At 39.0% G+C, this 23365-nt stretch overlaps 1 pseudogene across 1 annotated transcript; it reads right to left on the bottom strand.

Moving 5' to 3' along the window:
* Positions 1-5470: 5470 nt before the first annotated feature.
* Positions 5471-12662, bottom strand: LOC112632426 (annotated as a pseudogene). Its single transcript, XR_003121397.1, has 2 exons — positions 12058-12662; positions 5471-6508 (listed from the first exon to the last, which is right to left on the bottom strand). The product of XR_003121397.1 is annotated as a C-terminal-binding protein 2 pseudogene (transcript).
* Positions 12663-23365: the final 10703 nt, after the last annotated feature.

Genomic DNA, 23365 nt, shown 5'->3' with positions numbered 1-23365 from the left:
CGGGGTTTATATATGAAATGTGAAATATCACAGGTTTAATCCTGGCACAGAACCAAAACTGAGTGCATTGCACTTGAACAGCTGATCAATCCCCAGCACAGGTCCGTATCAAGAAACAGAGAACAAAGAATCCGTTTAACTCCAGAAAGGTCTTCATTCACCCAAATTGAAAACCAAATTTCACTCAGGAAACTAATGTTGGGTTTAATTAAAATATAAATCGGTCATATGTTTTCCAAATTAAATTATATATGTGTTTGTCTCTATGAATATGTCTCCAACTTTGCTTATGGCTTATCTTGTGTATTTTTGGCTGATTTTCAACGATTGTCTTATCTTGTGTAGTTGAGTAGTCATTGAAATAGTCTTAATTTCACCATGCGTTTAATTATAAGTCTATACTTCCTTTGTGTGAGAGAAAATCTTTTGTGAACAAAATTTAATTTTTGGAAAGCTTTATAACTATATTTTTTTCTTTTAAAAATTGTAATTGTGGTAAAAACACATAATGTAAAATTTACCCTCAATTATTTTGAAGTGTATATTTCATTAGTGTTAAGTACATTCACATAGTTATGCAAAAGATCTGCAGAACTTCTATGTCTTGCAAAACTAAAATTAAATGCCTTTTAACACAATTGCCCATTTCACCAACCCTTCAGCCCTTGACCATTCTAATTTTTGTTCCTATGTGTTTGTCTACTTACAATACCTGATTATGAATGGAATCATACACTGTCACTTTGTTCCTGGCTTATTTCAATTAACATGATACTCTCAAGAATTGTCATATCATGTGACTTTTTAAAGACTGAATAATATTCCACTTTGTGTATGTGCCACTTGTTATTCATCTGTTCATTGGTCAAGGGACATCTGGGTTGTTCTTGCTTTTTGGCTTGTGTTAATAATGCAGCAATAAATTTGGGTGTGCAAATATCTCTTGCAGATCATGTGTTGCATATTTTAAATACATACTCAGAAGGGAGTTGCTAGATTATATAATAATCTCAGTTTAAATGTTTTGAAGAGCTTTCATACCATTTTAAAAATAGGTTTGAGGTGACAGGTTATTGTGACTTTGCTTTGCATTTTTCTCGAAGAATAATGTCGAGTATCCTTTTAAATGCTAGCCATTTGTATGTCTTTGGAGAAATGTCATTTCAAACATTTGCCATTCTAAATTAAGTTATTAGCTTTTTGTTGCTGTTGAGTTTTAGGAGTTTATATATTTTGAAAATTAACATCTATGAAATATGAGATTTGAAAATATTTTTACTCTTTTTTGTTATATGTATGTATGTATGCACATATATAACCCTATACAAGATAGGGTCTTGCTATGTCTTCATGGCTAGTCTTAAATTTTAGAGCTTAAGTGATTGTTCTGCCTTTGCCTCCTAAAGTTCTAGAATTATAGGCCTGAGCCATCATGCCCAGCTTTCACCCACTTATTAGGTGACATTTGTATGTCACTAAATGTTTGATGTGTAGAATACTTGAAGATTAATGTAGTCTCCTTTTTTTTTTGTTCTTTTCCATGTTGTTTATGCATTTGATGTCATACTTAGGCAAAGAGTTTTAAGACTTATGCCATAAACTTTTCCCCTATGTTTACTTCTAAGAATTTTATTATTTTTTATGTTTAAGTATTGAATCCATTAAAAAAAAATTTCTTTTTATATATGGTACAAAGGAAGCATCCAACTTTATTTTTTTCTCTGTAAATATTCAATTTTGAAAATTCTTTGTTAAAGAGATTCTTGTTTTTCTATTGCGTGGTCATGAAAAGCTTATGGAAGATTATTTTATCATATATGTAAGGGTTTATTTCTGGGATGTCTGTAATTCTGTTTCATCATCTATGTATCTGTTTTCGTGGCAGTAGCATATTGTTTTTATCTTTGTAGCATTGTATCATGATTTTAAATCAGAAAGTGTAATGCCTCTTTGTTCTTTTTAACGGGTGTTTGGCTAGTCACAATTCCTAAACAACTTTTAGAATTACACACAAAAATTCTGCAAAAAAAACCAAAAAACAAAAAACAAAAAACATTGAGATTTTGATAAAATTACATTACATTTTTATATCATCATGAGTAGTACTGACAACTTTTTTTGGGGGGTGGGGGATGGAGTTTTAGTCAGTCACTTAGGCTGAAGGGCAGTGGTGGGAGCTGTGCTCACTGCAAGCTCCACTTCCCAGCTTCAAGCAATTCTCCAGTCTCAGTCACCTGAGTAGCTGGGATTACAGGCATCCACCATCAAGTCTAGCTAAGTTTTGTATTTTTAGTAGAGATGGGGTTTTACTATGTTGGCCAGGCTAGTCTCAAACTTCTGACCTCAAGTGATCCACCCACTTTGGCTTCCCAAAGTCCTGGGATTACAGGCATGAGCCACCGCACCAGCCGTGACATCTTAACAATATTAAATCACCTGATACTTGAGGAAGACTATATGTAAGATTTTGCTTAATTTTCTCTTATTTACGTATTTGCCACTTTTTCTTGCTTTTTATTTCTAGTTTCATATACATTCTGTGGCTTCAGTTTTCTTAAATTTAATAAGACATGTATCCTAACAGAATGTACCATGTATGATTGAGAATATTGCATATTTTTCTGCTTTCCATTGCAGAGTTCTGAAAATGCTATTTAGGTCTATAATGTTCAGGTTTTGCTTTCTTACTGATATTATATCTGACTATTCTAGTCATTATTGAAAGTAGAGTCTTGAAGTTCACAATTGTTGTGTTGCTATATGTTTCTTGCTTCACTTCTGTCAATATTTGTTTTACATAGTTGAAAGACGAGAATCAGTTGAGCCTGGGAGGAGGAGGTTGCATGCAGTGAACTGATTGTGAGATTGTGCCACTGCCCTCCAGCCTGGGAGACAGAAACTCTGTGGAAAAAAAAAAAAGAAAGAAAGAAAGAAAGAAAGAAAGAAAGAAAGAAAGAAAGAAAGCAAGAAAGATGTCAGTGCTATTTATAGTAGCACAAAAATTTAATTTTTATCAAAATCCCAATGGTATATTTTTGCCAATTTTTCAAATTATATAAATATGATTTATAAATTATTGTTATAGATTCCTTGCAAGTTAATCCATCTCATGGTTACATAATACCAATCTGTCTCTTGTTAAAATTTATGACTTAAAATATATTTTAACATAATTATGACCACACCCCTCCAATTGTAGCTACTCTTTGCATAAAATATATTTTCTTTATACTGTTATTTTCAACTTACTTGGGTCCTTAGAGCTAAAGTGACTCTTGGAGAGAGCACATTGCTGAATCTTCTTTGTTCTTAATCCATTAAATCATTTTATTCATTTTCTCTAAGGTATTTAACTTTTTATATATGAAGTAATGACTGCAGTTAATGAAGTTACTATTATTATTTGTAATTGTCTTCTGTGTTTCTTGTAGATGTGTTATTTGTCATTTTTTCTCTTACTGCTTTATTTTTGTTTGTTGGTTTTGTAGTGACATGATTCAATTTCTCATTTGCTTTTGCATACCTTCTACAGGTTTTTTTGTAATATCTTGAGAAATAAAGACTTCATAAAACATCTTAAAGTTATGACAGTATATAACAACTATATTTCAATGGAATACAAAACTGTACCTCTTTATACCCCCACTTTGTTATTAATATCACATATTATGTTTTCTTATTGAGTATCTGTGAACACACATTTACGCAGATTTATGCTTCATTTTTTAAACTCCATAGCAAATTTTGAAAGTTTTCTGTACTATCATTATGACAGTAGAGATTTCTATACCTGTTTATATATTTACCTTTAATAGAGAGCTTTCTATTTTCATTTACTTTTATGATGTTGTGCAGCATCATTTCATTTTTGGCCGTGATAGACTTTCTTTTACATTTCCTTTAGGACTGTTCTAGTGGTTCGTAACACACTCAACTTTTTATTTATTTTGGAAAGGCTTAGTTTTTTGTTTTTTGTTTTTTGTTTTTTTTTTTTGAAGTGAAATTATTCCCATTGAAGGCTTTTGTTTGGCAGTATTTCTTCTTGTTTAGTTACCTTGTCATCTGGGGAGTTCTCAACTGCTTTTTAAAAATAACCTCTTTATTACTTTTCTCCTATATTGTTTTTCTAAGACTCTTTTTATAAATACAATGGTCCACTTGGCAGTGCACAGTAAGTCCCATATTTCATCTTTTTTTCTCTATTCTGTTAAAAAAATTTGTTTTCACGACTCAGTATTGATAAGTACAATGTCATCAATTGTCTATTTTTTTCCACTTTATTAAGTCTGCTTTTGTGATTATTGATGAAATTTTTAATATAGTTATTGTGTTCTTCAGATTCACAATTTCTGTTGGTTTTTAAAAATATTTTTATTGATATCTCATTTTCTTCATGCATCACGTCTTCTAATATTCTTTTTTGGTCTGTGTTCTGTTTTGTTCATTAAACAGTTTTTTCTAATTACATTTGATTGAAAACTGCACCGAATGCTAAATGTCCACCTCTATAATAAACAAATACAGTAACAGTAACTTACGTTAAACAAAAAATACTTCTGATAGCCATTATTTTTCTGATTGGGACAATTTTATAGTTTTTATTTTGTCACAAAAATAGGAATGTACATATGCAAAGGCTCAAAATAGGCTATCTTTTTAAACAAAAAGGCAAATGATTCACAAAAGATTATGAATAGAACATGTAACTAATTGATACAAATCTAATAGGATTTGTTAAAATCAGTCACATCCAATACATCTGAAGTGTTCTTGTATAAAAAAACCACTTGAAGAAAAGAAGACTTTATCAGTGTCTAAAAAAGTGGATTTTTTCATAGACAATCTGACAAGTTGCATTAAAAGTGTTTCCTGTGACATTAGGAAACACCTTTTTTTTTTTTTTTTCTTGCATTATCAGATGCTTTTACTGAACTTACAACCAACTTGCCCACTCAGTATGCAGTTCAGATGTGAGAGACGTTTCTCTGTACAGGAGCCGGTACTGTCTTCAATCCTGTGCATGCAGGTGTCTACCACAGGCAAACAGCTTACTCCACATTTTCTAGTAATGTAATCTTCCTATTAGCAAAAAGCGGCAAGCAGTCCCTGTAGACTGAAGGGACTCAAGTCACAGGATGGGGATTTCCTCTTCATGGTTTTTATTTTGATGTTTGAACTCTTGATGCAACATTCTAAGCAAGGTGTTCAGGACCTGCTGTGGCCAAGGGACTGATAAAGGAAAAAGTTCTATTTATTATTTGTGATTTGATGCACAGGTGAAAAACTTAACACACAATAACAGAAGTTGGTCGTTAATAAATCACACCCTAATCTTTCAGAGCTTCCGTAAGCAAATGATATCTTCCGTTTTCCAGCTCTTGTAGTTTTAACACTGCAACATCAATGATATTTATTTCCAGAATCTGCTAAAAAGACCGTCAGATTCTTTTTCTCTTATTTCATCTATTTGTCACTGTCTCTTTTTCCCAAGTGTATCTGAGTGATAATCTGCCGGCATTCTCTGCAATTTCTCATTGGGGTGTTCTTGATTGTCCCCGTGTTTTGTGGGCTGGTTGGGAGAGGGCGGTTGGGAAGGATGTGCCACTGTTGGGAGGTTGTGTGTCACTGGGATGCCTCCGGGGATGATCCTTCCATGGCTGCAGGAAGTCCTCCTGAAGCCACGCCCACGATGCCTGAATGAATTGCTTGCTGGTCTGCTACTGACCAAAGCGCTGATGTGACAAAGAATTCCTTGTTCACACAGTTTCTTAAGCTTCCTGGCAGGCGACCTGTGATGGCCTGGTGGATCTCGGTGGCAGCTGCCTCCATCATCTCCAGTGACACTTGCTGGCTCTTGCAGGCAGTGTGAGGAGTACAGATGAGATTCGGGGCGTCTTTCAATGGACTCTGAGCAAAGCTAAAGGGCTCCAACACATTCACTTCCAGGGCTGCCCCTTGTATCCTGCCCTCCTTGAGGGACTGTGCGAAGGCCTTCCTGTCTACCAGGCCACCACGGACTGCGTTCACAAGGAATGCTCCCTGCCTCATCTGGTTTATGGTAAAGTCATTGATGAGGTGGTGGTTATATTCGTTGAGATTGCAGTGCAAGGAGACGCAGTCACTCTGACACAGCAAATCCTGCAGGGTGAAGACCCTCTGCATACCCAGGGACCCCTCGATCCCATCCTGCAAGTAGAGGTTGTAAAATATGACGCTGAATCCAAAGGCCTTGGCTGGAACTGCAAATGCCTGCTGCGTGCCACCGAAGCTGATGAGGCCCAGTGTCTCCCAACCAACGCAGGCCGCTCCCGAGGCCACCTCTCGGATCTGCTCCACACTCTGACCCCACGTGCCTTCCCGCAGTGCCTGGTACAGCCAAGTGTTCCTCCAGTACATATTGAGGATGTGGCAGATGGTGGAGTCCGCTGTCTCTTCCATGGCTATAGACGGGATGTTGCACACAGCAATTACGAGCTCACCAGCAGCCTTGATGTCCACGTTGTCCTGTAGCAGGAGGAGCCACAGACAAAACTCCTCAGACACTGGATTAAAGAAGGAAGGGGTTTTTTATTCAGCCTGGAGCCTCAGCAGACTCGCCTCTTAAGAGCTGAGCTTCCCAAAAAAGAAATACTTGGCCTTTTTAAAGGCTTACAACTTTAAGGGGTCCACATGAAAGGGTCGTGATAAATCGAGCAAGTGTGGGAAACGTGACTGGGGCCTACATGCATCAGCTAAGAGAACAAAAAGTTTTACAGTGTTCTGTTTTTTTTTTGTTTTTTGTTTTTTGTTTTTCATACAGTGTCTGGGATTTACAGATAACACAAGTAGTTCATGTCAGGGGTTGATGTTATTATTATTACTTTTTTTAACTCCTAGGGCCGGATGGTGGTGCCAAGGTTGTCTGGCTATTTATGTTACTTTTGTTTCTTTCTCTCTTTTCTCCTGTCTTGTGAACTAAGCAAGGTGGGGGGAGGAGGGCAGTAGGAGTAGTAGTGGTTTCCTTCCTTATCCCCCACTTTGAGAATTTTCAGTAATTAGTGGGAGTTCTCAGTTTTATTTTTACTTTCTGAGTCTTTTTGCGAGACAGAGCGATAGTGTTTTATGTAATACACTTGTGCTGAAGTTTTCTGATGAACTGTGGTAGCTACGATACCTTTTATCATTTGAAGGAACAAGTGTAATACACAGGGGAGCAGCAAGCAAGTTTCTATTACCAGTAATATAATTATAATGAGGGTTTTAAATTTTTATAGCTGGAAACTATTTTCTAAATGAAGACCTAGGATCAAACCTGTGTTAAACCTGTACAGGCACATGTATCAACTTTGTCATGTTCTAAGCAGGTTAGTTTTGTCACTGGGTCTTAAAAGCTTTTTCTTAGTGAGTAACACAGTATTTTTTAATAACAGAAGTTTTTAAGAGCCAGATGCTTGAACTTGGGGCATCTGTTTGGGGAAAGGGTTAAAGTAATCTTGAGGCATTAACTCTTTTGCTTCTCAAGTCCATTGGTCTCTTATATTAGCCTTTTAATAAATATAACATGAAGAAACATCCAGGCTGTCAGCAATGTTTTCAGCCAACTGAGGAAATAGGTTTTTTCTGTTTTTGCTAAAGGAAGAGTTTCTGGTAACTTCTGATTTATATGTTTAAAGAATGACTGTAAGACTAAGAATTGTTGCTAGGCTGGATGGGTCTGGGTTTCCTAAGTAGTACGTGTACAGTGGGGACACCTTACATAGGTGTTTCTTCTAGCATGGTTATGGGGGGGTAACAACAACAAAACAATGTACAGCATATTCATATCCCACAAGGACAAAAGCGGTCCTTACCTGGGAAGAAGATTGAACACCGTGACAGAACAATAGGAAAAGAGTTAGTATTGCAGGAAAACTATTAAGATTTTTAACTACATTTACTTGCTAGATGAGTTCTCAAGCTTCAGCTGTGCGTAGACTGGTCAGCCTCCAGAGTGACCAGAACAGGGCTGTCGTCCTCAGCAGCAGCTTGGTCTCATCTCAGGATCAGCCGGGTTGGATGATCTGTGTCCTGTTGGCCGATCCACTTGTCCTGAGCTGCCGGTGTTAGCTGACTGTGGTGGATCCAAGACGCAACACCTGCAAATTTAACAGCAGTGGAAGTGGACAAGGTTACAGTATAGGGTTCATCCTATATGGGTTGTAGAAAAATTAGGTTTTAGTTTAAACAGAGTCACTAGATTTAAAGCGGTGTCAGGCTTATAGACATTTTCATTTATTTAATTATGAACACTATGGTTATGTTTTTAAACCTGCATTTTATTTCTTAAGGTTAATTTTTTTAGTTTCTGGAGGTCACCTTTAACTTATGATTTGGGGGTAGCCAACCAAACAAAATCTTATAGGGCAAATACCTAGTTTGTTTGGTGAGGGTGCACCTGACTTGGAGGAGGACTATAGGCAAAAACCTGATTTTAGTTTAAATGATCAAATAAGCACTAGCATGTACCAATAGCTTCCAGCATAGGGCAGTTCTGTAAAGTCTATAAGCAAGTTTTCACAAGGTATGGCTCTTTTTCCTGTTTAAATTTCTTAGAGGAGGGGATTTTCTCCCCCCAACCCCCCTTTGTAACTCTATTTAGTGGCTTAGCCTTCAGTGAGAAATTGGAATCCAGATACGGCAGAATCTTACTGCTTTTAACTTCTTTTTTTTTTTTTTTTTGAGACGGAGTCTCGCTGTGTCGCCCAGGGTGGAGTGCAGTGGCCGGATCTCAGCTCACTGCAAGCTCCGCCTCCCGGGTTTTTACGCCATTCTCCTGCCTCAGCCTCCCGAGTAGCTGGGACTACAGGCGCCCGCCACCTCGCCCGGCTAGTTTTTTGTATTTTTTAGTAGAGACGGGGTTTCACCGTGTTAGCCAGGATGGTCTCGAACTTCTGACCTCGTGATCCGCCCGTCTCGGCCTCCCAAAGTGCTGGGATTACAGGCTTGAGCCACCGCGCCCGGCCTGCTTTTAACTTCTAATGTGACCATGGGCTCCTGGGAGCCTAATGAGAAGGTGCATAGTCTGCCCTAGTCTTTACATTCTTCAGCTCCTGTCAGTCTGATCAGATCAGTATTTGGTTCCTCCAAGGTGCGGCAGCCCTTGGCCGATGGCCTCTTTTTCTTGTAGCCTTGGCCATTTCCTTTATTGTCTTTTTGAACATTTACCCTTCTAGTGTCCTTTCTTTTTACATCTCACACATTAATCTCTCTCTAGCCTTGTCCGGCTCTTGAATCCATGCCTAACTTGACTTCTTTCATATCTACATCCACGCCCATGTCCTCTCACATTGCTAATTTCTCTTTTTTTACACAAACTCTTAGTCTTTTTTTTTTTTTTCTGTTGCTCTTTCTCAGTTTTGTTTCTTGATTATAGTTAACATACACCTCGATGGCCACTTTTATAGACTAGGTGGTATTCATGCCTGCAGCTTCTGCTTGATATTACCATGGGCTTACTTTACAAATGAAGTATTCACTATATACTGATTTTCAGCAGCCTCAGGGTTAAATGGGGGGTAAAGCCAGAATGCTTTATAGAGTCTCTTATAAAACTGACTTAGGCTCTTGTCAGCTCCTTGAAGCATTCCTAGAATCTTTTTTATATTACTTGCTTTTTTCTACCAACTGTTAGCCTCTGCAGAAGTGCTTCTCAGTACCTCTGCAAACGCTGAAGCTGAGTTGCATTCTCTGGGTCTTTTTTTCCCTTTTTCCTACAGTTTAACAGGCTTTTTTCTTTATATAATTCACCATGCACTTGGAGGGCTACACAGGACTACCGAGAGTCAGTGTAAATGTTTACACTCTTACCTTTACTGAGTTCTAAGGCCTGAATTAAAGCAATGAGCTCAGCTTAACAACAGCGTCCAGGGTTACCACCTCATATTCTGCACATCTCTCTCCTTGTGGGTTGATGAAGCTGTTCACATCCACGTATACCTCCTAGTGTACTGATGCCCGAGGCTTTTACCAGAGTTCAGGTCTGCTAAAGTAAACTTGAGTCCAACACCTCTACACAGTCATGCTTGACAGGGCTCTAGCTGCCAGGAGCAAGGTGGTGGGTTTAGGGTGTTTCCAGTTTAGTAAATCAATGGTTGAAAAGGGCTGATAGATGAAAGTCTGTTGCCCCCCGCTGATGTGGGCCTGGTCATTACAGTAGACAGGTCCTCGCATCTCCCTGAGAGGCATTTTCATAGCTCGAGCAAGACCAGATCTGAGACTGCCCACTTGACTATCTTAGCTTCCTTCCTTGGCCTCTCAAGGCTCCAATCCTGCCCTTTGAGGTGAAACTTGGGGCGTGTTAGCTCCTGAATCTCATTTCTGAGGGGGGCCTTAGTAAAGTGGGGTAGGCTGGGACATACGGAGAAAGAATTTCCATGATCTCTGGCAGCTCCTGCAAAACTAGCTTCTCTTGCTGTTTCTGGGACTCCCTTTTTAACTCTGTCTGCTGGTGAAGCTGCTCTTACTTTTCCTTTTGGCTTTTTTGCAATAAGCTGTTAAACAGGGCTAAATTTATGCTGGTTTTGTCTATAGTATATTTGACCATGAGTCAATATAAAGGAATTTGATCTAGGTACCCTGGTTGTCCTCCGAGCCCTGTCACCACCTTAAATACATGGCCAATTGTTCCTTGTCTATAGTTCCTTCGGTGGGCCATCCAACACCAAAAGAGGGCAGTTCTAATTCACACAGAGATCTTAACCTCTAAGGGGTTAACTTAACTCTATAACCTCCTGCAAAACCTTTCTTAAGGTTCTGTAACATGCATTTTAATAGAGTAAGTTTTGATGATTTGATGACTTTCCTTTTATTTTTTTGAAATTTATCTTTTTGAAATGTTTTAACACAGTTCCTAACGGAGTAGGCTTACTTTACGTCTGACCTATTTTTCTCGCAAGACAAAACAACATTCACATTACCAGAAGGAAAGGGTAAAAAGTCACTCACTCATCTAATTGACAGTAAATCAAAATCAAAACTAAAACCAAAGTGTTGTTAAAGGCACACCTGTTTGTCAAGCAATTTAAGCCAAACCAAAATCAGAACCAAAACCAAAGTGCCAATAAAGGCATGCCTGTTTATCAAGCAATTCAAGTCAAGTCAAAATCCAAACTAAAACCAAAGTATCAAGCAATTAATTCAAGTCAAGTCAAAAACAAAAACCAAAGTATCAAGCAATTAATTCAAGTCAAGTCAAAAACAAAAACCAAAGTGCCAGTACAGCCACACCATGGGTGATCAGGCCGTGCTTCCACTCAAATGGAGTGGGCAAGTTCCAAACACCAGTCTTACCAAGTTTCAGATGTCCGGACTTAAATTGCCAGTTCCTTCCCGGTGTTCAGCCACTGTGTTGATCCTCCACGGGGGCCTGCTGTGCACTGCTCTGAGGAGAGTTCCACCGGGGCAAATGCCTACCTGGGAGCACTCTCAGGATCCGCATCGCTCAAGCTGGCCAGTGTCCCCCTCAGGGATGCTCTACAGGGCAGGCACAAGCTGCCTAAGGGGCTGCCTCCACCGTGCGTAATCAGCTGCTTCCGGGTCAGGGAACCAAGAAATGTAGCAGGAGGAGCTGCAGACAAAACTACTCAGACACCGGATTAAAGAAGGAAGAGGTTTTATATTTGGCCGGGAGTGTCAGCAGACTCGCGTCTTAAGAGCTGAGCTCCCCAAAAGAGAAATACTTGGCGTTTTTAAAGGCTTACAACTTTAAGGTGTCCACGTGAAAGGGTCGTGATAAATCGAGCAAGCATGGGAAAACGTGGCTGGCGCTTACGTGCATCAGCTAACAGAACAGAAAGTTTTACAGTGTTTTTTTTTTTCATACAGTGTCCGGGATTTACAGATAACATAAGTAGTTTATGTCAGGTGTTGATGTTATCATTATTACTTTTTTTAACTCCTAGGGCCGGGTGGTGGTGCCAAGATTGTCTGGCTATTTATCTTACTTTTGTTTCTTTCTCTCTTTCCTCCTGTCTTGTGAACTAGGCAAGGTCGGGGGAGGAGGGCAGCAGAAGTGGTAGTGGTCTCCTTCCTTAGTCCTAGCCACTGCCCACCCACACGATCACTCTGAGGGCCTTGAATTTTCCAGGCCCTCCCTGCTGAGGGTGATGGTGTGGTACATCATGGTGCCCACAGCTCCATTTAGAACCTTCTCATGAATCTCCTGCCTGGACTGTGCATCACAGAAGGCCACGGTGGCCAGGTCCTTCAGGATGGGCATGTTCACAGTGCAGTCGCAGCCATGCAGCAGCGCCACCACGGGGCGGGGATGCAGGGGGCCTTTCGTGATCTGGGGACGAATTCCTTCACAAAATCTGTCCAATCGCTCTCTCTTGATTTTGTGCTTATCCACAAGGGCCATTCTTTACCAAACTTTGCAACTCTCAGATCAAAAGGCAAAGCAGTCCTCTAAGAACTTACAGGAACTCACAGGAGTCTGCGTTCATGATGCCACTATGAACCCAATATAAATTTGTTCACAAACTCTATAGTTTACACGATGGGCTGTCCGTCTTTTTAAGAGAATACAGCTTCATTGGTTGAAAACCATTTAAGGTGATGAAACCCATTTTCTTGCAACTCAGCCACCATAGCGCAATCAACAAATCTCATCATGACCCCAGTTCTGGAGCGCCCGGAGTCCGCGACCACTGCCGGTGGAGACGGCTTTGGCCCGGTGCAGCCAGGTCCCTGCTCCTGCTCTGAGCTTTGGGCATGGGCTGGGGGTCCACCTGGGTGTCCCGCACGGTCTCGAGGCTCCTCCCTTGCCAGGGCCCCGGGGACTGGAAGAGTGCCGGTCTCATTAAGGAGCTTTGATAATTATTTTGATTTTTTAAATTATATAATGTAACAACAACAACAACAACAAAAGAAAAAACCTACAAATTTTGACCTTTAAAGGTCAACAAAGATTTTTAAAGCTAAATATTTGTAGGTTTATTTTATTTCTTCAATTGGGACATGTTTTCTGCCTTCTCTGTATGCTCCCCAATCTTCTGATGATACTCAGAAATTTATACAACAACTGTGTATTGTAGTATGTACAAACTTTCTTACTACAAGATAATACAGCAATCAGTGAGGCTGTACATTTTGGTGCTTCATTAACAGGGTCTTCGATGTGTCTTCTCTGGGCTTGTGTGTGTATTTTTAAGGTACAGATATTTTTCCCATTGTTTTCCAGACACTGTAGTCCTTTGCTTCCGCAGTTGATTGCAGTGTTTGTTTCTCGGATGCTGTGATAAGCATGCAACTTCTTTTCTCAGGAGTCATCAATTGTCATCCTCACTACTCGATCATTTCCTTTAGCATTCCCTATTGGAGGAGACAGAATCTAGTCATCAGCAGTAGCCCAAAAAAGCCAAACCTTTGAAAATATGTTTCACTGTTCTCATTCTATACTGAGGGAAATACTAAAAGTTGGACATTTTCTCTTAAGCCCAACTGCTGTTTTGGGAAAGAAGAAGTGATGTGGTATATATAAGCCAGACCTGGTTGCTTTGTATGGCAAGTTTTTCCAACCCACCTTATTTTGTGGTTGTTATGGTTCTGTTTTGTTTTAGGCTTTTAGCAGCCTGCAGTCATACATTTATGTTCTGTCTCTAGTAATAAGTGGAAAGGGGGATGAGGAAAGGGCCTTACTGGTTCACTCAGCAGCTGAGTGACACTGGTGTTATCAGTGATGCCGGAGATAGAGACTAGGAACTCGTGGCTGTATTCTCCCTTGGATGCCCCTGTTCTACAGTAAAGGAAATATCTTTGGAATGTAAAAAGACAGAGAATAATAGGTATCACCCCAATAGGAAAGAATGAACAAATAACAAAGATGAGAGGTGCAAAAGCCAAGGGGGAAACTTTAAAAATGTGGTGTTGGAGGTTCCGCTTCATTGAAATTGGTTCTGGAAAATCCTAGATTTACTTCTTTTGCTACCACAGATGGAAATTTTCTACTCTATGCTTACTATGCCCTTCAATATTCTAAGGCTTCCCTTGTGCCTCCACTAATCTTTCAGGGCGTTCACAGTGAGAGCCAAAGTTCTCTTCTTTCTGTTATTCTGGTGAAGGCCTTGTGGTCTGAGTGCTTTTCCATTGTTTTGGGGGATCTGGGGAAATCTGCATATTTTGCGACATTTCCATATTAAGTTATTTTGTAAAAATCTGTGCCTCATGTCAGAAGTTTATGAGAGTAAAAGTGCAGACATTGGGGTTTGGTTCACGTATTTCAGAAACACCAAGGACAAATGTTTCTGCTTCATAACTTTCAGTCCTATGACTTCAAATGTGATCCTGCAAAAAAATCAGAAAAATCTTTTGTCAGAGCCCAAAGCAACTCAGCACATGATAAAGTTGAATCTTCTGTTTCACTTTACTCTTTTTTTCATCTCTGGAAGGTAGGTCAAAAAGTTTTCTTTTCCTTAGTAGGAACTAACTTAGAAATGTGAACTCTCTAGGCCAAGCCCCTCACCTGTGGAATAGTTTATTGTATCTACTCATCTCAAAGAATTTTTTTTTTTTTTTTTTTTTTTTTTTGAGACGGAGTCTCGCTCTGTCACCCAGGCTGGAGTGCAGTGGCCGGATCTCAGCTCACTGCAAGCTCTGCCTCCCGGGTTCACGCCATTCTCCTGCCTCAGCCTCCCGAGTAGCTGGGACTACAGGCGCCTGCCACCTCGCCCGGCTAGTTTTTTGTATTTTTTAGTGGAGACGGGGTTTCACCATGTTAGCCCATGTTGGGATGGTCTCGATCTCCTGACCTCGTGATCCGCCCGTCTCGGCCTCCCAAAGTGCTGGGATTACAGGCTTGAGCCACCGCGCCCGGCCAAAGAATTTTTAAAGACCTCAATGCCATAGAAAAACTTAGAAAATTGCCAAGAATAGAATAAATTCTTAATTGTTACATTATTTCTTAATGAGTTATTTTATTAATTAATTGTATATAAAGCTTAATGGGACTACTATCTGTACATTTTGCCTCTCCTATTTTTATTTGTGCCAAGTTAGTCCATAATTTTAGCTTCAGGGGTTTCAGAATAGCATACTTGAATTTATGTGTTATATAAAAAGTGAATTAGACAGTATGCACATCACATTAAGAAAAGTTTTCGTTTGTGTGTCTACGTTTACTGCATAGAAAAACTTATCATTAGTGTTTCCATTTACTTTCCTCAGCATTTATCTGAATGACAGTATAATCTATTTCTAATTGCTTATTATATAGTAGTGTTCCATAGCACATTTTCCAATATTCATGTTGTTCCCATATTTTAAAATGCAAGGCTTTTCTTTGCTTTTAAAAAAATAAATTATAGGCTGGTGTAGTGGCTCACGCCTGTAATCCCAGCACTTTAAGAGGCTGAGGTCAGTGGATCATGAGGTTAGGAGTTCAAGACCAGCCTGGCCAACATGGTGAAACCCCGTCTCTACTAAAACTAAAAACAAAACAAAACAAAACAAAACAAAAATAGCCAGATGTGGTGGCGGGCGCCTGCAATCCCAGCTCCTTGTGAGGCTGGGGCAGAGAACTGCTTGAACCTCGGAGGCAGAGGTTGCAGTGAGCTGAGTTCTCACCACTGCACTCCAGCTGGGTGACAGAGTGAGAATCTGTCTCAAAAAATAAAATAAAATAAAAAATAAATCATAGCCTTTCCATTTGTATAAAAAGAAGAGTAATAGATTAAGAACATAATAAAAAGTGTCTGTAATATCATTGAAATCTTTTTTAAAAATTATCTTCTAAATGCTCTTTATGGGAGATGATAATGCATTTGTTGTGAAATTTTGTTACTCTAACCATACGCTAATAATTCAAAATCTGCTCTTTATGGGTGCCCAGTTATGATTGAACATTGTAGTTACCTAGAAAGAGTCTTCTTCACTTGTATGCTTTTTTAAATTTGGTATTTCACAGGTTAATGTTTATTTAATTTTGTTTTGTAATATTTTATATTCCTGTATTTCCTTGTTAGGATAGGCTGCCTTACATCATTTAACTGTATTTTTAGATTCTGCCTATATATTATAATTTTGTATGACTATATCCAACTGTGTGCACTTTAAGAGGGTATAGAAAAAAAGTCAAATATGAATCAACCATACATCTATTGCCAACATAATTCTCTGTTCGTCTGCCTGTATAAACATTGCTAACACTTTATTTATTACTTGTGTATTTCTTTTATTAGTTGGTAGTCAATTTTTTTTAAAATCCTCTTTGGGTGAGTAGTTGTGGAAATTGTCCTAATTTTCACATCTATGTATTAATGAATCTCTATTACTTTTGTGTGAAGGAAACACTTCTGTGATTTGAAGGTAATTTTTTTTGACCTCTGAACTTTTTATTGGCCTCCTGTTCCCCAAAGGGACTTTGCTTCTGCTGTCTCAGCACCTCAAAACGGCGGTGTTGTTGGTCTCAGACACCACTTTGCTCTCCACTGTCCTGCGGGTGGTGGTCTTTTGGATGCTTTGCAAGTATTTGCTGCTGTTCAGAGCATCGCCAAGACTGAAGTCCTCCCCGTCTTCTAGCAGGTGGCAGTAGGTGGCAATCTCAGCCTCCAGCTTGACCTTGATGTTCGGCAGGGCCTCGTGCTACTGGACCTGATGCGCCTCTTCCCGGCTCTGTGCCAGCTCTGACTCCAGGTGCAGCATGATCCTGTTGAGCTGCTCCATCTGCATCTACCTTCCTCAGGCTGTTCTCCGAGCTGGCCTTCAGATTTCTCATCGAGTCCAGGTCGATATCCAAGGACTGGCCTATACTTCTCAGCTCCCTGAGCATCATTTCCGCAGCTCCGATCTCAGGGGACTGCATGGTGACCACTGTGGTCCTCTCCTCAATCTGCTGGGACCAGTACTTGTCAAGCTCCTCTCAGTTTTTCTGAGCCATCTCGTCGTATTGGGCCTGGATGCCTACCATGATCTTGCCAAGATCCTGAGACTTGGGGACGTCTACCTCCATGGTCAACCAAGAGCTGGAAATAAGGGCTTGTAGACCTTTAACTTCCCCCTCATGGTGCTTCATGAAGAGCAGCTCTTCCTTGAAGGCCTCGATATCTGTCTCCAGCAGCGGCTGAGTGACACTGATGTTATCAGTGATGTCACTCTCCACAGACTGGCACATCGCCAGCTTTGTCTCACACTTTACAGTCATCAGGAGCAAAATGGTCATTTTCAATCTCAAGGATGATGCAGGCACTGTCCACGGAGTTGGCAAAGATCTGAGTTCTCAGGTCCTCAATGGTCTTGAAGTAATGCCTTCAGTCTCTGACCTGGGGACACTTCTTCTCCGGGTGCTCCCGGATTTTGTTCTCCAGCTTCCGATCCTCAGTTTCCAGGCTCCTCACTCTGTCCAGGTAGGAGGCCAGGCAGTTGTTCAGGCCTTGCATGGTCTCCTTCTCATTCTGGATACCCCTCTTACTCGCCAGACCCCTGGCAATCGCCGCAGCTAGGACCACAGACCCCAAGTTGTCGCGGAAGTTGGTGGAATGGGACACAGAGATCCAGGAGCCCCAGCCCCTAGCGCCTGTATAGAAGCTGGCCGCGCTGCTGACCTGCTGGGCGCTTTAGCTGGGCGACTGGACAGATCCCAGGGACCCGCAGTTGATGGAGAAGGTGCGGAGCGAGTGGGGAAGCTCGCGCTGTCTGGGGAAGAAAGCGAGAGGAAAGGACTCAGGTTTTGCCGAGGACCTGAAGGTAATTATTGAAATGCATTATAACTCTGTCTCCCTTAGGTATTATTGTTGTTTACATTGTTACAAGAAACACATAAAATTGGCATAAACACATAAAATTATTTGCAATTTTACAATAATTTACAGTGATAATAATTATATAGTTTAGACTTATTAAGCATATTGACATTATGCGAGGTATCTCTAGAACATTTTTATCTTACAAAATTAAAACTCAATACACCTGAAACCACTGCCCACTTTCTCCTTTGTTCAGCCCTTTCCAAATGCCATCTTATTCTGTTTCTAAGGGTGTTACTACTTTAGATATTTCATACATGTGGATTCACATAGTATCTGTCTTGTAGCTGGCTTAGTTTATTAACATAATGTCATCAAGATTGTATTTTTATTGTATATAAAAGGTTTTCTGCTTTTCAAAAACTGAGTAATATTCTATTGTTTTTATATTACAAATTGTATTAATTCATTCATTAGTTAAAGGAAGTATGGATTGCTTTAACCTATTGATTTTTGTAAGCGAAGCTACAATAAGTATGTGAGAGTTTATATCATTTTGCGTTGTTTTATTAGTCTAGTTGTCTGTTTTTATGCCAGTAACAAACTATTTTGATTACTGTAGATTTATAACTTGTTTTGAAATCAGGAATTGTAATGCTTCCAACATTTTTCTGTGGTCCCTTGAAATTCTGTATACTTTGGAGAGTCACATTTTCTGTTTCTGTCAAAAATAAAATTAAGAATTTCATAGGGATTGTGTTAAATCTGTAGGCCACTTTGGGCATTATGGACAAGTTTAAAATATTAAGTTTTCTAACTCTTGAACAAAAGCATGTTGAAGAGTAAATTGTTTAATTTTCATGTATTTATGAACTTCATGAATTTTCTTCTGTTATTGATGTCTAGTTTAATACATTTTGGCCAGAAATTATAGCATGCAACATTCAATATTATCTTATACTTTAAGGTCTAGGGTAAATGTGCAGAATGTGCAGGTTTGTTACATAGGTATACATGTGCCATGTTGGTTTGCTACATCCATCAACTCATCATTTACATTAGCTGTTTCTCCTAATGCTATTCCTTCCATAGATTCCCACTCCCAAACAGGCCCCAGTGTTTGACGTTCCCCGCCCTATGTCCATGTGTTCTCATTGTTCAACTCCCACCTATGAGTGAAAACATGCGATGTTTGGTTTTCTGACCTTCTGATAGTTTGTTAAGAATGATGGTTTCCACCTTCATCCATGTCCCTGAAAAGGACATGAACTCATCCTTTTTTTAAGGCTGTGTAGTATTCCATGGTGTATATGCACCACAATTTCTTAATCCAGTTTATCATTGATGAACATTTGGGTTGGTTCCAAGACTTTGTTATTGTGCATAGTGCCGCGATAAACATATGTGTGCATATGTCTTTATAGTAGCACGATTTATAATCCTTTGGTTATATGCCCAGTAATGGGATTGCTGGGTCAAATCGTATTTCTGGTTGTAGATCCTTGAGGAATTGCCACACTGTCTTCCACAATGGTTGAACTAATTTACACTCCCACCCACAGTGTAAAAGCTTTTCTATTTTTCCACATCCTCTCCAGCATCTGTTGTTTCCTGACTTTTTAATGATCCCCATCCTAACCGGCATAAGATGGTATCTCATTGTGGTTTTGATTTGCATTTCTCTGATGACCAATGATGAGCAATTTTTCATATGTCTGTTGGGTACATAAATGTCTTCTTTTGAAAAGTGTCTGTTCATATCCTTTGCCCACTTTTTGATGGGATTGTTTGTTTTTTCTTGTAAATTTGTTTAAGTTCTTTGTAGATTCTGGATATTAACCTTTGGTCAGATAGGTAGATTGCAAAATTTTTCTCCCATCCTGTAGGTTGCCTGTTCACTCTGATGATAGTTTTGTTTGCTGTGCAGAAGCTCTTGAGCTTAATTAGATTTCATTTGTCTATTTTGGCATTTGTTGTCATTGCTTTTTGTGTTTTAATCATGAAGTCTTTGCCCATGGCTATGTCCTGAATGGTCGTTGCCTACGTTTTCTTCTAGGTTTTTATGGTTTTACATCTTACATTTAAGTCTTTAATCCATCTTGAGTTAATTTTTGTATACAGCATAAGGAAGAAATCCAGTTTCCTTTTTCTGCATATGGCTAGCCAGTTTTCCCAGCAACATTTATTGAATAAGGAATCCTTTCCCCATTGATTTTTTTTGTCAGGTTTGTCAAAGATCAGATGGCTGTAGATGTGTGGTGTTATTTCTGAGGCCTCTGTTCCATTCCACTGGTCTATGTATCTGTTTTGGTACCAGTACCATGCTGTTTTGGTTACTGTAGCCTTGTAGTATAGTTTGAAGTCAGGTCGTGTGATGCCTCCAGCTTTGTTCTTTTTGCTTAGGATTGTCTTGGCTATGCAGGCTCTTTTATGGTTCCATATGAACTTCAAAGTAGTTTTTTCCAATTCTGTGAAGAAAGTCAGTGGTAGCTTGATGGGGATAACATTTAATCTATAAATTATCTTGGGCAGTATGGTCATTTTCACGATATTGATTCTTCCTATCCATGAGCATGGAATGTTCTTCCATTTGTTTGTGTCTGCTTTTATTTCACTGGGCAGTGGTTTGTAGCTCTCCTTGAAGAGGTCCTTCATACCCCCTGTAAGTTGGATTCCTAGGTATTTTATTCTCTTTCAAGCAATAGCAAATGGGAGTTCACTCATGATTTGGCTCTCTCTTTGTCTGTTATTTGTGTATAAGAATGCTTGTGATTTTTGCACATTGATTTTGTATCCTGAGACTTTGCTGAAGTTGCTTATCAGCTTTAGGAGATTTTGGGCTGAGACGATGGGGTTTTCTAAATATGCAATCATGCCATCTGCAAACAGGGACAATTTGGCTTCCTTTTTTTCCTAACTGAACACCCTTTATTTCTTTCTCTTGCCTGATTGTCCTGGCCAGGACTTCCAACACTATGTTGAATGGGAGCGGTGAGAGAGAGCAACCTAGTCTTGTGCTAATTTTCAAAGGGAATTCTTTCAGTTTTTGCCCATTCTGTATGATATTGGCTGTGGGTTTGTCATAAATAGCTCTTAGTATTTTGAGATAGGTTCCATCAATACCTAGTTTATTTACAGTTTTTAGCATGAAAGGCTGTTGAATTTTGTCAAAGGCCTTTTCTGCATCTGTTGAGATAATCATGTGGTTTTTGTTGTTGGTTCTGTTTATGTGATGGATTGTGTTTATTGATTTGAGTATGTTGAACCAGCCTTGAATCCCAGGGATTAAGCCGACTTGATTGTGGTGGATAAGCTTTTTGATGTGCTGCTGGATTCGATTTGCCAGTATTTTATTGAGGATGTTTGCATCGATGTTCATCAGGGATATTGGCCTAAAATTATCTCTTTTTTGTTGTGCCAGGCTTTGGTGTCAGGATGACCCTGGCCTCATAAAATGAGTTAGGGAAGACTCCTCTTTTTCTATTGATTGGAATGGTTTCTGAAGGAATGGTACCAGCTCCTCTTTGTACCTCTGGTAGAATTCAGCTGTGAATCCATCTGGTCCTGGACTTTTTTTGGTTGATAGGCTATTAATTATTGCCTCAATTTCAGAATCTGTTATTGATCTATTCAGAGATTCAACTTCTTCCTCGTTTAGCCTTGGAGGGGTGTATGTGTCCAGGAATTTATCCATTTCTTCTCGATTTTCCAGTTTATTTTCTTATAGGTGTTTATAATAGTTTTTTATTGCATCTATTTGATTTTTCTCTCTTTTCTTCTGTATTAGTCCTGCTAGAGAGGTCTATTTTGTTGATGTTTTCAAAAAACCAGCTCCTGGATTCATTGAGTTTTTGAAGGGTTTTCTGTAACATTCAAGTTTTTAAAAATTCTGTTAAAAATTGTTTTTTGGCCGAATAGTTATTTTTAGGACAATGTTTTATGAACTTTTGAGAAGATTGTGAGTTTTGTTGTTGTGTAGAGTGGTCTCTATGCATCTGTTACATCTAACTGCTTTATAGTATTTTCATGTCCTCTGTTTTCTTTTTAATATTCTATCTGGCTTATTATTAATTACAGAACTCGTGTATTAAAATATTGTTTTCTGTATATTGCTGTTTTTTGCTTATGTTCTGTCAAGATATTACTAACATATTTTAAAATCCTTATGTGAGGTGTATATATGTGTTTGTGTATACATAATTAGATATATACACACAATTATATAAATGTACATAATTTTCATAGGCTTCCAGTGAATAAACTATTTTATTATTTTGTCCTTTATTTTCTTTGACAGTTTTAATTTATAGTACATTTTATAAACTAAGACAGTTATTTAAAAAGTATTTTTCATAATATAATTGTGACATAGTCTGTCCTCATTTGGTTATGATTTGCATAAAATTTTTTTGCTGCATCTTGCCACTTTTAGTCTGTTTTTGTTACTATATAGTATGATGGCTTATATCTGTAATCCTAGCATTTTAGGGGATTGAAGTGGGAGGATCACTTGAGCCCAGGAGTTTGCGACCAGCCTGGGAAACAAAGTAATACCACGTCTCTAAAATAAGTAAGTAAATAAATAAATAAATAAATAAATAAATAAATAAACAAGGTCTCCTGTACACAGATGTAGTTAGATTTTCTTTTCTTTTAAATCTCTATACTCAATTTATGACTTTTGGTTGAGAAGTTTAGTTTGTGAGTAGTTACATAATTTCCTGCATTTGAAGGAATTAATTTTTGACAATTTGTGGAGTAAAAGGTAAATATTAAATTTTAACTCAATTGAACATGGACATGAACAATGGTCACCAAGTCCCGGAACAGGTTGTGTGAGACTCTTGAGGCATTCATCCAGTGCTGTTTCGGATAAATCTTTATTTCAATTTATTCCTACATGTTAGCTATTGAAAAACAATAGACAATTACAAGAAACAAGTTGACTTTCTTGTGTTTTTTGAGTCCAGTCATGAAGGACCCTCCTGACTGGACTTCATGTCAAATAACTCATTACAAAAAGAGCTAGGGTTCCAGACTGCACCAAAGCTTCATGAGATATCTCCTCATCTGTGCACGAACAAGTGGCCACCTCTGGAGCCCAGGCTGTTGCTTCCCAGTCTAGTGGTGAATCTTCCATAGTCTGGCGAGTATAAATATATGTATCTCTTTTTCCTTCTCCCCTTGCAATTGCAATTTGCTTGTTGTATCATTTGCTGATTATATCTGCATTGCCATTTACGTGGGATAAAGTTTGTTTACCCTTAAAGGTATTGCATGTGTGTGTCTTTTCTTCTGTTGCACGTTTCCCTCACAGAACATCTTTTGGCGTCACGAACAGGATCCGAAAGTGAAAGCATGCCATTTTTTGGTTGCAGGGACCAGACTGAAAGCTTGGGGACTTCCCATATCCTGGGATAGAAACTCCCCCAGTTCTCTCCCTTGGTCATTGAATGGTCCAAGGGAACTGGCCTTTGTCAAAATGGAAATCTAAGTTAGTGCATTTTGAACTACTGGCTGTGTGTGAGGTGCTACAGGGAATCCCAGTTGGTAAATGGAATGCTGAGGGAATTTCCCAGTATGGATGGTGGTTGGTTACTGCTTATAAGTTAATGTGTCAAGATAGGGACTGGTTGCTACAAGAGAAATGTAAGCCGGAAAATGAAAAT

Source organism: Theropithecus gelada, chromosome 10, assembly GCF_003255815.1.
Source record: "Theropithecus gelada isolate Dixy chromosome 10, Tgel_1.0, whole genome shotgun sequence".
In the NCBI taxonomy this organism is placed as follows: Eukaryota; Metazoa; Chordata; class Mammalia; order Primates; family Cercopithecidae; genus Theropithecus; species Theropithecus gelada.
This window is presented reverse-complemented; position numbering and strand designations above follow the sequence as displayed.